The following is a 17234-nucleotide window of genomic DNA, read 5'->3' as shown; positions in this document are numbered from 1 at the left end:
CATATTCCTTTAATCTAGCGAGCACCTTCTCCAGGTTGGCGAGGTGCTCACTGTCATTTTTGCCCGTGACCAGGATGTCGTCCAAATAACACTGGGTCCCTGGAATTCCTTGCAGGACTTGATCCATTGCCCTTTGCCAAATAGCCGGAGCCGATGCTACCCTGAAAACCAGTCGGTTGTATTGATAGAGACCTTTATGAGTGTTGATCGTGAGGTATTGTTTCAAGGCTTCTTCTACCTCCATTTGCAAATACGCCTGGGCCAGATCAATTTTGGTGAAGCGTTTACCCCCAGATAGCGAGGCGAAAATATCCTCAATCCGTGGAAGCGGATAATGTACCGTGTGAAGGACTGGGTTCACTGTCACCTTGAAATCCCCACAGATGCGGACCTTCTTTGGTTCCCCAGGCGTATTACTCAACGACCTCTTCATTACAGGGATGATGGGTGTAGCCCACTCGCTCCAGTTTACTTTGGACAGTACTCCTGAACGTTCCAACCCTTCCAGCTCTGCTTCAACGGCTGGTCGGATCGCATAAGGCACCAGTCTGGCCTTAAAAAACTTTGGACTTGCATTTTCCTCTTATTTTAATCGTTGCTGTTATGCCTTTTAATGTTCCGAGTCCCTCCTGGAACACTTCTTGTGCATCAGTTAGCATTTTTGACAGTCGTCCAGGTGTGGCGTCGTCATCCTTTTTGGCCTCAACCTTCAGTGCCTGTATGGAATGCCAATCTAGTTGTATCTTCCGGATCCATTCACGTCCTAGTAGTGGTGGTCCTCCATCTGGCAATACATATATGTCCATTTTAGGTATTTCCTGGCCTTTGTATATCACTTTCACCCTTATTTTTCCTTTGGGGTAGACTTTTTGCCCCATGTACGTCTTCAAGACATTCTCTGTAGCTTCCAAGGGTATATGTGGAAATAGCCGCTTGTAGTCCCTTTGGTTTATGACTGTTAGGGCTGATCCAGTGTCCAATTCCATTTTCACTTGGACTCCGTCTATCTTGAGTGTCACCCAGATAGTCTGGTGATCCTCCATTTTGGTTACCTTATGTAGTTTCAGACAACCCAGCTCCTTGCTTCAAGAGTCTGTATCACTTCCCTGTTCGTCTGAACTACTGTCCATCACCTTATGTACCTTTTTGTACTTCTCCTGTGGAGATTTCCTGCTGTTGGTTTTCTTCCCTGACCTGCAGACTCTTGTTATGTGTCCTGTCTTTCCACACTGTCTGCACACTTGGTCCTTGAACCAACAATCCTTCTGATCGTGTGTTGTTCTGCCGCAGCGATAACACTTCCCTGCTCCATATGACATTTCATTGGTGCCGTATTCTTGCGGTCTCCATTGTATCTCTGCAGCGCCCCGTGCGGCTGCTTCGTGTGACACTGCCATGCTGAAAGCCTTGTCCAGCTTAAGATCCTTTTCTGATAGAAGCTGTTTCTGGGTTCCTTCACTTTGAAGCCCACACACAAACTTGTCCCTTAACGTATCTGATAGTCCCGCTCCAAATTGGCAGTGTTTCGATAACTTGCGCAGTTCCGTTAAGTACTCAGCATTACTTTCGTCTTTATGCTGGTTCCTTTTGTGGAACTTAAATCTTTCTGCTATCAGCAGCGGTGTGGGGCTTAAGTGGTCCTGTAGGATTTCTACTATGCTTTCGAAATTCTTCTCCACGGGCTTCTCTGGGGTTATCAGGCTGCGCAGTAAGCCATAGGTTTTTGCACCCATGTAATTTAACAAAACCAGTGCTTTCCTAGCATCTGGCACTTCATTCGCCCTGCAGTACACCTCAATGCGTTCCACATATGTCACCCAATCTTCGACTTCATTGTCGAACGCCGTGATGCTGCCACTCTTCGCCATCCCTGGGTGTAATTTAACTGTCTAAATGGCGTCTCCCGCGCTCTCCCTTCTTCTCCGCTGGAATAAAATGGCGTCTCCCGTGCTTTCCTTCCTTCCCGCGCTCGCCCTTCTTCTCCGCTGCGGCTTCTAAAAATGGCGGCTCCCACGCTCTCCCTTCTTCTCCACGGCTCAATGGCATCTCCCACGCTCTCCCTTCTTCTCCCCGCGGACGCGGTTCAGCCCTTGAGCCCTAGCTGTGCTCTGCGCGTTCTCCTGTGCGCCTTTCCCGTTACCGTCACTCGGTCCTGAACCCGGCTGCTGCTTTACCCTCTCTCTCTCTCTCTGCTTGTTTTTCCTCGACACCGCTCGGTTTTTTAACCCCCGGCTGCGCCCTGTGCGCTTCACCCTCTCTCTTACCCCATCGACGCTGCTCGGCTTTTCTACGCCGTCGGTCGGCTCCCGCCGCCGCTGTCCGGGAAGGGTGTGCACTGCACCTGTTGCCAGTCTGTTGCTGGATCGTCGTGGCTGGGGAACCAAGCCCGGCTCTCAACAGCCACTCCTGCAATGTTTACTTGCTGCCGGATGGCTGGGTAGTTGCTCATGGTCGACGCCCATGCTTCTGGCTTCGACTTTCTTCCACCGTCCTCCCGGAGCGACTCCTCGACGGGAAATGCAGAGTTGCAGGCAGATTCGAATCAACCTCGTCGCCACTGTTAGATCCGTGATTCTTTAAATAGGATGTTTCCCCAAGAACTACACGGAGGCTGTAACTTAACAATCAACAGGTGTTTACTGGAGTAGGGTAGTCTCAAGACTGGGAGTACAGAGGCAGGCTCAAGGCTTATAGACAGGTGTGGTCACTGCCGGTACTACAGTACACAGGAGCTGTAAAAGTAGTTCTCTCTTAAAGGTACATACACTACAGGTTCAAGTCCCACTCCAAAGACATGAGTGTATAATCTAGGCTGACACTCCAGTACATTACTGAGGGAGTGTTGCACTGTCGGAGGTGGTGGCTTTTAAATGAGACGTTAAACCGAGGCCCTTTTTGCCCTCTCAGGCGGATGTGCAAGATCCTACGGCATTATTTGAAGACGAGCAGGGGAACTCCCGGTATCTGGCCAACGGTTATCCCTCAACCAACATCACTAAAACAGATTATTTGGTTATTGCTGTTTGTGCTACCTTGCTATGCTGTAAAACACTTTGCGACGTCCTGAGGTCGTAAAAGTACTGTATAAATGCAATGTTCTACTTCATTCAGGCAGCAAGTCCGCTGGAACACTAACATTTAACTTCACCGGAACTGGAAGAACTTTAACTGGCAGAAGATCCCACCACCCCTAATTTCAGCCCTTCATCTCCTCAGCAACATATCATTGACTTACAAGCAGATAACTTAAAGCCTTTCAGTTCTTTGTTAACCCACAATTAAAACAACATTGACACACGGCTGAAGAAGCCAACCCTTTTTATATGTAAAATAAACAATATATAACATCTCTGGAAGATGCTCCACCAGCCACTGAGCTTGCAGTGGTCTCACTATCTCAGCAGTGACTAACACACTGTCAACACAGCTAAAGGCACAAATCTGTTAACGTCAGTCCTAGTCACTATTCAGATAGGAGGGAGATGCAGTTTAACAAATAGCCATCTAGGTTTCAGCAAACATAAAGAAAGGCAGCGACCACAGTACAATTGGGACTGGAATAGACCTGACATAGTTGATCTTGGCAATGTACAGCAGTTGCCGACCAGAGGGAATACTCTGCTCCATACCCTGAGCTGAAGCCAGTTCAGCGACTCAGCCTCGGACTGGCTCTGGTTGGCCCAGTTAGAATCAGGCTGGAAACAGGTGTATGTGAGATCATGAAGACAAATTATTCAAATTGATGTACTGTATTTGAATTTTTAACACTAGTTTACAGCTTGAGCAAGAGAGGGCAAGATTCATTGATCCCCTCAGTTCTTCATCTTACCTGCACAAGCTGGAGGATGGGTCATCCCAGGAAGCAGGGAAAGTCAAACAGGGCTGTCCTACCTGTGCTGCAGGCCCCACTGCCTCATGTTGGGCCTAGGCCAGCACCATTAGAGGTTTGACACAGAGTGCAAGTGTGCCTGACAGTAGAGGCCCGAATCCAGGCCTTGAGGGTAAAAAGACACAGCAACTAAAAGGTAGAGTCAAGTGGATTTGAGATTTTTTTGAAGAGCTGCTTTAAAGGATTGATTAAAGGAGAGATGCCCTTAATATGTGAGGGGTCATTTTGACTTTGGGCGATAGTGTAAAACGGGCGATATCGATTCAGCTGCCCGCTATACATTTTTCCCAATTTTCATTCCTAATTAAAAATCAGGAGAGATGTATAACGGGCAGCTGATTCGATATCACCCATGTTACACTGTAGGCCAAAATCAAAATTACCCCCATAGTTTTCACAAACTGAGGGGGTTTGTGTGCTCTCTGTAATACCAGTTTAGCTCAAGGCTCCAATGCTGGCTGAATATACAGTATCACCTTGACAGGAATGGGGCATCATCACGCAACTCGAGTTTGTTCTCACTCGCTCGCTTTCTATATTTCTCTCTTTCCCAAGTGCCTTTCTCCCTTGAGTTAGATTTCCCTCATAATTACTTCCAGGTGACTATGGCCAACAATGGCACAGCTGCTGACTGCACAATTGTTGAGGAAGAACCATGGAACCAGGAGAGCTGAGGAGAGAGGGACACCCAGTCCCATCACCCATGAGCCCCCCCGAAGCTCACTTCTGCTGAAGTCGTTCGTCCGACAGGAATCAAAACAATTAATAACACATCAAAATCCTTTTGTTCTTTTATCTAAATGTGGTTAGCGTAAGGTCCGAATAGTAAATACTGGAGCTGGTGAAGGGGATAGCTCGGGTTTTACCAGTTACTGTGTAGTACTTTTCAGGTTTCCAAACGGTCACGTGGGAAAGAGGAGGGAGTGAGTGAGGAGCCCAGTTGGTAGTACCGAATTCGCCAATCAAAGCACAAGATTGCAGCCAATCCACACATGTTTTGTAAAGTGGTCCTTTTCCCCACCAACCCCCTGCCCTTTGACCTGATTGAGAATTGTGTGGGTTGTTCAGTTCATGTTCACTTTGCCAGGCAGGCTAATTGTATCACCTTTAATGTGCATCCAGGACTTTGACCTCTTCTATCTGCCATGTTGGATTTTGCCAAGTCGTACGGTTAGTATTAATATTAAGCACATGTTTTTGGCCGAACTAGTTGGGATTGGCCATTCTCAGGGAAGTGATCTGGTTTTATGCACATTACTGCCATTAGTAAAATCCACAAGTGCATTAGTCCAGCGATAATGTCATGTACTCCCCCCACCCCCACCTTCCTTGAAATCAGAAGCGGCCTCCGAGCGGGATCTGTCACATGGTGTGATGGGTCATGAGCAAATCACACAGTGCATTCTGGGAAATGTGCCGCAATCCAATGGCATCAGCCGACAGGTGAAGCCGAGGAGGTTCCTCACAGACCAAGGCCTCACCAACACACAACAATTCCCCCAGCAGGCTGCTTGGTGGCGGTGGCGGGGGTTGGGAATAACTTATGGTGCTAGCCCAATACCAGCCCAGTTCCACATGACACCCCTTGCAGATATTGAATGGAAGATGGCCTCTTGCCATTTCAAATCCAGAGAGGAGGTTGTTGGACAAACTTTTTGAAAATTCTACACCAGCATAGCTTCCTTCAGGAACCCAGAAGGGACAGAGTTAAACACTCCAGCAGAGGGGGTTATTTAGACAGCCTTCTTCTGCACCAGGCCTTTATTTTCTGTGATGACCCATTCATCCTTCCCATGCTCCTTCACCTCCTGGGTGATCCTGAGACCAGAGCCCAGGCCTCAGGCTGCTGGGGCCAATCGTGTGGTGAATGGACTGTAACTGGTGCTTGGAATCCCTTTCGCTCTACATACCCTGGTACCAGCTTAACCTGCCAGCTTAGCTGGCCTCCAAGGGGGGTTATTTTCAACGTCACCACCCAGAGCCAGGGCTCGCCCGGTCCATTGATTTTGAAGGGGATGAAACTCAGGTGGGTTCTACAACATACTCCAAGTCACTGGCCAGGTGCTGAGGTTGAAAGTGACCCTTGAGAGTCAGTGGGCTGTTTTAGTGTCACCCAAAATTTGAAAAGTGAATCGTCCAGTGAGATGGGAGCTCTCAGATGAGTCCATTAGTCCTTTGATTAAACGGTGCCCCCCACCCTGCAGGATTAAAGATGTTTTGGTGCCAGGCCCATACTGAGCCGATACGATTTACACATCTAGTTCAAATACATGGATAATTCATATTATCAGAGAGCCTGACTGGAATCCGCACAGGCACCTGCTGCTGGAACACTGAATGTGATCCGGTTCGGGTAAGGAATGAGTTACCTTGCCAGGTCTTGAGTTAGGGCGAGAGGTGGATCCTTCGTGACCTACGACCCCGTCCCACTCGACCACTGGCCCCTTGTAACGACATGGCAGCCGATGTGAGAAAATCTGGTACTTGATCCAGAGGATGGTTAAGATGCCACTCTCTAACTGAACATTTTCAGTCGGAGTCTATTGGTCAGGTTCCTCTGTTACTGGGTAGAAGAGCGTTAAATAAATATTGTCTCTGCACAATCCATTCCCCAGATGCTGCCTTTGACGTCAGCACAACGGACAAGCACAAGTCTTAGGTCGAACTTTCCTCTCTGCCAATTCAAACATAACAAAATTCACAACAGTGGCGTCCGATGCCCAATGACTGGGGGAAGGGGGTTGCTGTTTGAATGTGAAGCGGTGAGAGAAGGTGCATGTCTCTGGAGTTTCTTCCCCTGGTATCTTTAGCAAATACAGACACAAGGATCCCATAACCCAACGCACACCGTCCTGGTGAACTGAAAGGTACCCTCATGTGCTGGAGGTGGGTTGTGATTTTTTTTTTAAGTATCGTTCACCTTGTGTGACAGGTAAGAATATATTACAATCTGTACAATTAGACGTTAAAACCCTCTGCTGAGAGATTTCACAGATGAACCATTGGAATAAGTTCCCAGGTATCAATCCTTGAAGCAAATGGATTTTTTGTTTTAATGATACAGTTGGTTCTTCGTTGTTTGGTGTTAACTGGTTTTCTATTTTCTCGGCGTGTCTCCTTGAGCTGTTGTATTACTGTGGACTGTTATTAAATCTTGTACTCTTGTGTCTAACGTAAACCTTGCATGATATTTAGTGCACATACTACTTTGAAACAATCGGGCAACACTGGGTGTTAATTGTGCTTAGTTTTTTGGCATAATTTTTATATGCTCATGTAACCTCTTAACATTCCAAACCTCTAAAAGAACTTTATTTGCCTTTGATAGTTAAACTTCGCGGGCGTATAGTTTTTTTTTGTGTGATTAAAAACTGATAACTGACTGAGAAATGCAGTGCATTGGGGAGCTGAGCGTGTCGGTTGTGAAGTGATTCAAATGACTGGCTGGCTGGCCGGGACTCGAGAGGACCGAGGAAGAAAGGGCCATCAGCTCACCTCGGGGGTTTTTCCCACTCAGCGACTGAAAGTGCTGGCCGTGTGGACGAGACTCGGCTGCCGCGCACCCCACGGCCGAATAGACAGGCGCCACCCGGCAGCTGGGCTCGAGAAATGAAGAATGTCGGCTGCTTAGGTGAGGTGGCGATTGGTGCAACCCGACCAGGAATAAATTGATATAAGTTAATATTTTCGGGGCAGGTGGGAGAATATTGGGTAATCAGTAACAACCTAGCAGATACTGTACTGGTAGCAACCGAAGGGCAATATCATCCAGTAAAGATGAGGCATGTAGCAGTCAGGGAACCTTCCACCCTGAGACACAGACCTTACAGACACCCCCAGCCTCTGAGGGCCCACGCTCCATTTGAGAAGAGGTACAAGTTTGAAAAGATTCTCTGCAAATGATTGCAATGCTGATCTGGCTCCTGCCGGGTGGATATGGCCATCTCAGCCCAGAGCCACAGGCCCCCTAGTGGCAGATCCTTCCGCTTCAGTTTAAACCGCGCACTGCTCACCCCTTGGTTTGCAGGCCTGGCTTTCCCCTCGTTAATACAAAAAGGACAGAAGATCTGAGCGTTTCCATCCGCACAATCCGATCTGCAGCAAAGCGCCTGGACCAGCAGGACAGTGCTAGCTCAGTTCCCATGGCAACCTTGCCCTCAGTGCTTTTCCGGGAGAGCAGAGAATGTGCCTTTCCCTATTTTTTTTGTCAAACTAGGGGCTGGTGATTGTTGCTAGTGGTTTAACAAACAAAGTTCTAAAGGCTTGGAGTGTTCTTTGTATTCTCTGCAACAGTGATAAAGTTCAGAGGTGTATATAGCAATGGAGTAGTAGGTGCTGATGTACAGTCTGTATCTGCAGTACAGGTAGGTGCTGATGTACAGTCTGTATCTGCAGTACTGGTAGGTGCTGATGTACAGTCTGTATCTGCAGTACTGGTAGGTGCTGATGTACAGTCTGTATCTGCAGTACTGGTAGGTGCTGATGTACAGTCTGTATCTGCAGTACTGGTAGGTGCTGATGTACAGTCTGTGTCTGCAGTACAGGTAGGTGCTGATGTACAGTCTGTATCTGCAGTACTGGTAGGTGCTGATGTACAGTCTGTATCTGCAGTACTGGTAGGTGCTGATGTACAGTCTGTATCTGCAGTACTGGTAGGCACTGATGTACAGTCTGTGTCTACAGTACTGGTAGGTGCTGATGTACAGTCTGTATCTGCAGTACTGGTAGGCACTGATGTACAGTCTGTGTCTACAGTACTGGTAGGTGCTGATGTACAATCTGTATCTACAGTACTGGTAGGTGCTGATGTACAGTCTGTATCTGCAGTACTGGTAGGTGCTGATGTACAGTCTGTATCTACAGTACTGGTAGGTGTTGATGCACAGTCTGTATCTACAGTACTGGTAGGTGCTGATGTACAGTCTGTGTCTACAGTACTGGTAGGTGCTGATGTACAGTCTGTGTCTGCAGTACTGGTAGGTGCTGATGTACAGTCTGTATCTACAGTACTGGTAGGTGCTGATGTACAGTCTGTATCTACAGTACTGGTAGGTGCTGATGTACAGTCTGTGTCTGCAGTACTGGTAGGCACTGATGTACAGTCTGTGTCTGCAGTACTGGTAGGTGCTGATGTACAGTCTGTATCTGCAGTACCGGTAGGTGCTGATGTACAGTCTGTGTCTACAGTACTGGTAGGTGCTGATGTACAGTCTGTATCTGCAGTACTGGTAGGTGCTGATGTACAGTCTGTGTCTACAGTACTGGTAGGTGCTGATGTACAGTCTGTGTCTACAGTACTGGTAGGTGCTGATGTACAGTCTGTATCTACAGTACTGGTAGGTGCTGATGTACAGTCTGTGTCTGCAGTACTGGTAGGTGCTGATGTACAGTCTGTATCTGCAGTACTGGTAGGTGCTGATGTACAGTCTGTGTCTGCAGTACTGGTAGGAGCTGATGTACAGTCTGTGTCTGCAGTACTGGTAGGTGCTGATGTACAGTCTGTGTCTACAGTACTGGTAGGTGCTGATGTACAGTCTGTATCTACAGTACTGGTAGGTGCTGATGTACAGTCTGTGTCTACAGTACTGGTAGGTGCTGATGTACAGTCTGTATCTACAGTACTGGTAGGTGCTGATGTACAGTCTGTGTCTACAGTACTGGTAGGCGCTGATGTACAGTCTGTATCTACAGTACTGGTAGGTGCTGATGTACAGTCTGTGTCTACAGTACTGGTAGGTGCTGATGTACAGTCTGTGTCTACAGTACTGGTAGGTGCTGATGTACAGTCTGTGTCTGCAGTACTGGTAGGTGCTGATGTACAGTCTGTGTCTGCAGTACTGGTAGGTGCTGATGTACAGTCTGTGTCTACAGTACTGGTAGGTGCTGATGTACAGTCTGTGTCTACAGTACTGGTAGGTGCTGATGTACAGTCTGTATCTACAGTACTGGTAGGTGCTGATGTACAGTCTGTGTCTGCAGTACTGGTAGGTGCTGATGTACAGTCTGTATCTACAGTACTGGTAGGTGCTGATGTACAGTCTGTGTCTACACTACTGGTAGGTGCTGATGTACAGTCTGTGTCTACACTACTGGTAGGTGCTGATGTACAGTGTGTGTCTACAGTACTGGTAGGTGCTGATGTACAGTCTGTATCTACAGTACTGGTAGGTGCTGATGTACAGTCTGTGTCTACACTACTGGTAGGTGCTGATGTACAGTCTGTGTCTGCAGTACTGGTACGTGCTGATGTACAGTCTGTGTCTACACTACTGGTAGGTGATGTACAGTCTGTATCTGCAGTACTGGTAGGTGCTGATGTACAGTCTGTATCTGCAGTACTGGTAGGTGCTGATGTACAGTCTGTGTCTACAGTACTGGTAGGTGCTGATGTACAGTCTGTGTCTACAGTACTGGTAGGTGCTGATGTACAGTCTGTGTCTGCAGTACTGGTAGGTGCTGATGTACAGTCTGTATCTACAGTACTGGTAGGTGCTGATGTACAGTCTGTGTCTACAGTACTGGTAGGTGCTGATGTACAGTCTGTGTCTACAGTACTGGTAGGTGCTGATGTACAGTCTGTGTCTACAGTACTGGTAGGTGCTGATGTACAGTCTGTGTCTACAGTACTGGTAGGCGCTGATGTACAGTCTATGTCTGCAGTACTGGTAGGTGCTGATGTACAGTCTGTCTCTACAGTACTGGTAGGTGCTGATGTACAGTCTGTGTCTACAGTACTGGTAGGTGCTGATGTACAGTCTGTATCTACAGTACTGGTAGGTGCTGATGTACAGTCTGTGTCTACAGTACTGGTAGGTGCTGATGTACAGTCTGTGTCTGCAGTACTGGTAGGTGCTGATGTACAGTCTGTATCTACAGTACTGGTAGGTGCTGATGTACAGTCTGTGTCTACAGTACTGGTAGGTGCTGATGTACAGTCTGTATCTACAGTACTGGTAGGTGCTGATGTACAGTCTGTGTCTACAGTACTGGTAGGTGCTGATGTACAGTCTGTGTCTACAGTACTGGTAGGTGCTGATGTACAGTCTGTGTCTACAGTACTGGTAGGTGCTGATGTACAGTCTGTGTCTACAGTACTGGTAGGTGCTGATGTACAGTCTGTGTCTACAGTACTGGTAGGTGCTGATGTACAGTCTGTGTCTACAGTACTGGTAGGTGCTGATGTACAGTCTGTATCTACAGTACTGGTAGGTGCTGATGTACAGTCTGTGTCTGCAGTACTGGTAGGTGCTGATGTACAGTCTATGTCTGCAGTACTGGTAGGTGCTGATGTACAGTCTGTGTCTACAGTACTGGTAGGTGCTGATGTACAGTCTGTGTCTACAGTACTGGTAGGTGCTGATGTACAGTCTATGTCTGCAGTACTGGTAGGTGCTGATGTACAGTCTGTGTCTGCAGTACTGGTAGGTGCTGATGTACAGTCTGTGTCTACAGTACTGGTAGGTGCTGATGTACAGTCTGTGTCTACAGTACTGGTAGGTGCTGATGTACAGTCTGTATCTACAGTACTAGTAGGTGCTGATGTACAGTCTGTATCTGCAGTACTGGTAGGTGCTGATGTACAGTCTGTGTCTACACTACTGGTAGGTGCTGATGTACAGTCTGTGTCTACAGTACTGGTAGGTGCTGATGTACAGTCTGTGTCTACAGTACTGGTAGGTGCTGATGTACAGTCTGTGTCTGCAGTACTGGTAGGTGCTGATGTACAGTCTGTGTCTACACTACTGGTAGGTGATGTACAGTCTGTATCTGCAGTACTGGTAGGTGCTGATGTACAGTGTGTGTCTGCAGTACTGGTAGGTGATGTACAGTCTGTGTCTGCAGTACTGGTAGGTGATGTACAGTCTGTGTCTACAGTACTGGTAGGTGCTGATGTACAGTCTGTGTCTGCAGTACTGGTAGGTGTTGATGTACAGTCTGTGTCTACAGTACTGGTAGGTGCTGATGTACAGTCTGTGTCTACAGTACTGGTAGGCGCTGATGTACAGTCTGTATCTACAGTACTGGTAGGTGCTGATGTACAGTCTGTGTCTGCAGTACTGGTAGGTGTTGATGTACAGTCTGTGTCTACAGTACTGGTAGGTGCTGATGTACAGTCTGTGTCTACAGTACTGGTAGGTGCTGATGTACAGTCTGTGTCTACAGTACTGGTAGGTGCTGATGTACAGTCTGTGTCTGCAGTACTGGTAGGTGCTGATGTACAGTCTGTATCTGCAGTACTGGTAGGTGCTGATGTACAGTCTGTATCTACAGTACTGGTAGGTGGTGATGTACAGTCTGTGCCTACAGTACTGGTAGGTGCTGATATACAGTGTGTGTCTACAGTACTGGTAGGTGCTGATGTACAGTCTGTATCTGCAGTACTGGTAGGTGCTGATGTACAGTCTGTGCCTACAGTACTGGTAGGTGCTGATGTACAGTCTGTGCCTACAGTACTGGTAGGTGCTGATGTACAGTGTGTGTCTACAGTACTGGTAGGCGCTGATGTACAGTCTGTGTCTACAGTACTGGTAGGTGCTGATGTACAGCCTGTATCTACAGTACTGGTCGGTGCTGATGTACAGTCTGTGTCTACAGTACTGGTAGGTGCTGATGTACAGTCTGTATCTACAGTACTGGTAGGTGCTGATGTACAGTCTGTGTCTACAGTACTGGTAGGTGCTGATGTACAGTCTGTGTCTACAGTACTGGTAGGTGCTGATGTACAGTCTGTATCTACAGTACTGGTAGGTGCTGATGTACAGTGTGTGTCTACAGTACTGGTAGGTGCTGATGTACAGTGTGTGTCTACAGTACTGGTAGGTGTTGATGTACAGTCTATCTTTGTTTCAAAATAAACTTAATGTGTAATGCTTTTAGACACAGTCAGCACCCTGGAACTAGCCTGGAGCAGCATTGCTGTTCTAAGTAGCTTCAGTATTTGGCCGCTCAGACTTTGCTCTGCTGCGGTGGTAGCAAGCTGTCAGTGACCATACTTGTAGGATCTGGAGTGTTACAGTAAGGAGCAAGCTGTCAGTGGCCATACTTGTAGGATTTGGAGTGTTACAGTAAGGAGCAAGCTGTCAGTGACCATACTTGTAGGATCTGGAGTGTTAGAGTAAGGAGCAAGCTGTCAGTGGCCATACTTGTAGGATCTGGAGTGTTACAGTAAGGAGCAAGCTGTCAGTGACCATACTTGTAGGATCTGGAGTGTTACAGTAAGGAGCAAGCTGTCGGTGACCATACTTGTAGGATCTGGAGTGTTACAGTAAGGAGCAAGCTGTCAGTGACCATACTTGTAGGATCTGGAGTGTTACAGTAAGGAGCAAGCTGTCAGTGACCATACTTGTAGGATCTGGAGTGTTAGAGTAAGGAGCAAGCTGTCAGTGGCCATACTTGTAGGATCTGGAGTGTTACAGTAAGGAGCAAGCTGTCAGTGACCATACTTGTAGGATCTGGAGTGTTACAGTAAGGAGCAAGCTGTCAGTGACCATACTTGTAGGATCTGGAGTGTTACAGTAAGGAGCAAGCTGTCAGTGGCCATACTTGTAGGATCTGGAGTGTTACAGTAAGGAGCAAGCTGTCAGTGGCCATACTTGTAGGATCTGGAGTGTTACAGTAAGGAGCAAGCTGTCAGTGACCATACTTGTAGGACCTGGAGTGTTACAGTAAGGAGCAAGCTGTCGGTGACCATACTTGTAGGATCTGGAGTGTTACAGTAAGGAGCAAGCTGTCAGTGACCATACTTGTAGGACCTGGAGTGTTACAGTAAGGAGCAAGCTGTCAGTGGCCATACTTGTAGGATCTGGAGTGTTACAGTAAGGAGCAAGCTGTCAGTGACCATACTTGTAGGACCTGGAGTGTTACAGTAAGGAGCAAGCTGTCAGTGGCCATACTTGTAGGACCTGGAGTGTTACAGTAAGGAGCAAGCTGTCAGTGGCCATACTTGTAGGACCTGGAGTGTTACAGTAAGGAGCAAGCTGTCAGTGGCCATACTTGTAGGACCTGGAGTGTTACAGTAAGGAGGTTGTCCCAGTCCGACTCTCTCCAAGCCCCTGCTTACTTTAAGTGGTTAGTGCGAGCTACCGTCCTATTCAACAGCCGCACTGCCATATCCAAATCCCTTCCAAAAAAGGGCATTTATGCTTTAGGTAATGCTACAGTGCGGAAATCACTAAAAGTCATCGCATAAATGCAACATCTCAGCCCCACCTGACTGGGGAGTCGCAGCTGGACTCTCTGCAGGAAGGAGTGTCACACTATCAGTTTGACATTGCACGGAGTGCACCGCCGGTGTGGTGTCAGACTGGCTGTAAACTTGCTTGGGGAGGAGGGGGGACCCTAGGATCAGGTCAACTTTTACACGCACCTGAAGTTCATTTAACTGTTTCCACAGCGCTAGGGTTGCCACCTCTGGCTGGACATTTCCTGGAGGTATTATCACAGGAGCTCCCGCCCCCAACCACCCCACACTCCTGACACACCCACCCTGGGGGCGCTCCGCCGAACCGCGCCTCTTGGAAAACGAGCAGAATCTTTGTTACCTGACTGGATGACTCTTGCCTGTTGGTCAAACTGCCTTTTCTCCCCACCATCTCCGATATTTTGATACAAATAAATTAAAGCTGTCAAAGGAAATGAGCAACACCATTTTTTTCATGACCCTGATGTACAGTCTGTACATCATGTGGTTTTTCTCCCAATCATTTCCTGGAGATTAATCCTCAATTTCTGGAGACTCCAGGGCAATCTTGGAGGGGTTGGCAGCCCTAGACAACCCGCGCTCTGGAAAGGTTAACATTTAAAGAAAAAAAACAGAAAATGCTGGAAACACTCAGCAGGTCAGACAGCACCTGTGGAGAAAGGAACAGAGTTAACGTCTCAGGTCGATGACCTTTCGTTGTAACAGGAGTGTAGAAGAGCATGCCAGGAGCAGCACCAGGCGTATCTAAAAATGTGGTGCCAACCTGGGGAAGCTGCAACACAGGACTACATGCATGCTAAACAGCAGAAGCAGCATGCTATAAACAGAGCTAAATGATCCCACAATCAATGGATCAGATCAAAGCTCTGCAGTCCTGCCACATCCAGTCGTGAATCGTGGTGGACCATTAAACAACTAACGGGAGGAGGAGGCTCCAAGAATATCCCCGTCCTCAATGATGGTGGAGCCCAGCACGTGAGTGCAAAAGACAAGGCTGAAGTGTTTGCAACCATCTTCAGCCAGAAGTGCCGAGTGAATGATCCATATTGTTCTCTTCCTGATGTCCCCACCACCACAGAAGCCAGTCTTCAGCCAATTTGATTCACTCCACGTGATATCAAGAAATGGCTGAGCGCACTGGATACAGCAAAGGCTATGGGCCCCGACAACATCCCAGCTGTCGTGTTGAAGACTTGTGCTCCAGAACTAGCCGCGCCCCTAGCCAAGCTGTTCCAGTACAGCTACAACACTGGCATCTATCCAACAATGTGAAGAACTACTCAGGTATGTCCTGTCCACAAAAAGCAGAACAAATCCAACCTGGCCAATTACTGCCCCATCAGTCTACTCTCAATCATCAGCAAAGTGATGGAAGGTATCATCGACAGTGCTATCAAGCAACACTTACTCACCAATAACCTGCTCACTGATGCCCAGTTTGGGTTCCACCAGGACCACTCGGCTCCAGACCTCATTACAGCCTTAGTCCAAACATGGACAAAAGAGCTGAATTCCAGGGGTGAGGTGAGATTGACTGCCCTTAACATCAAGGCAGCATTTGACCGAGTGTGGCATCAAGGAGCCCTAGTAAAACTGAAGTCAATGGGAATCGGGGGGGGAAACTCTCCACTGGCTCGAGTCATACCTAGCACAAAAGAAGATGGTTGTAGTGGTTGGAGGCCAATCATCACAGCCCCAGGACATCGCAGCAGGAGTTCCTCAGGGCAGTGTCCTAGGCCCAACCATCTTCAGCTGCTTCATCAATGACCTTTCCTCCAACATAAGGTCAGAAATGGGGATGTTCACTGATGACTGCGCAGTGTTCAGTGCCATGCACAACTCCTCAGATAATGAAGCAGTCCATGCCCGCATGCAGCAAGACCTGGACGACATTCAGGCTTGGGCTGATAAGTGGCCGGTAACATTCACACCACAGAAGTGCCAGGCAATGACTATCTCCAACAAGCGAGAGTCTAACCACCTCCACTTGACATTCAACGGCATTGCCATCGCCAAATCCCCCACCAACATCCTGGGGATCACCATTAACCAGAAACTTAACTGAACCAGCCACATAAATACTGTGGCAACAAGAGCAGGTCAGAGGCTAGGTATTCTGTGATGAGTGTCTCACCTCCTGACTCCCCAGAGCCTTTCCACCATCTACAAGGCACAAGTAAGGAGTGTGATGGAATACTCTCCACTTTCCTAGATGAGTGCAGCTCCAACAATATTCAAGAAGCTCAACACCATCCAGGACAAAGCAGCCTGCTTGATTGGCACCCCATCCACCACCTTAAATATTTACTCCTTCCACCACTGGCGTACTGTGGCTGCAGTGTGTACCATTGACAAGAGATCTTGGGTTCATGTCACGCTACATGTAACCCCACCTGATGCAGGGTCATCCAGACTCGAGTCGACATTGGCTTGTTCTCTCTACACAGATGCGGCCGGACCTGCTGTGATTTTCAGCCAAAAAAAATGTTTTTTGTCTGTTTTTTTGTTTTTCATACAGACCCCAGCATCTGCAATATTTGACCCCTTGTGACCCCACCTCATTGTTCTTTGATGTAATGTTTCCCTGACTGACCTGTTTGGACACCATTCACACCTTTGACTGCTGTGATTATCTCTCTGCCGAGGTGCGATAAATGGCAGTTGGAAAGGTTACCTGTAAACATCTGACATGATTCTCTGACTATATAAGCTGTGTCTTTATGCATTTCTCCACTTCACCTGAAGAAGGAGCAGCGCTCCGAAAGCTTGTGATTTCAAATAAAGCTGTTGGACTATAACCTGGTGTTGTGTGACTTCTTACAATTGACAAGATGCACTGCAGCAACTCACCAAGAATTCTTCGGCAGCACCTTCCAAACCCGTGACCTCTTCCACCTAGAAGGACAAGGCACAGGGGAACACCACCACCTCCAAGTTCCCCTCCAAGTCACACACCATCCTGACTTGGAAGTATATCGCCGTTCCTTCATTGTCGCTGGGTCAAAATCCTGGAACTCCCTCCCTAACAGCACTGTGGGAGTACCTTTACCACTCGGACTGCAGCGGTTCAAGAAGGCGGCTCACCACCACCTTCTCAAGGGCAATTAGGGATGGGCAATAAATGCTGGCCTTGCCAGCGATGCC

Source organism: Somniosus microcephalus, chromosome 15 (assembly GCF_052327205.1).
Source record: "Somniosus microcephalus isolate GS21.2 chromosome 15, FLI_Smic_1.0, whole genome shotgun sequence".
NCBI lineage: Eukaryota > Metazoa > Chordata > Chondrichthyes > Squaliformes > Somniosidae > Somniosus > Somniosus microcephalus.
The sequence above is the reverse complement of the archived record's forward strand: the minus strand, read 5'-3'. Positions refer to the sequence as shown.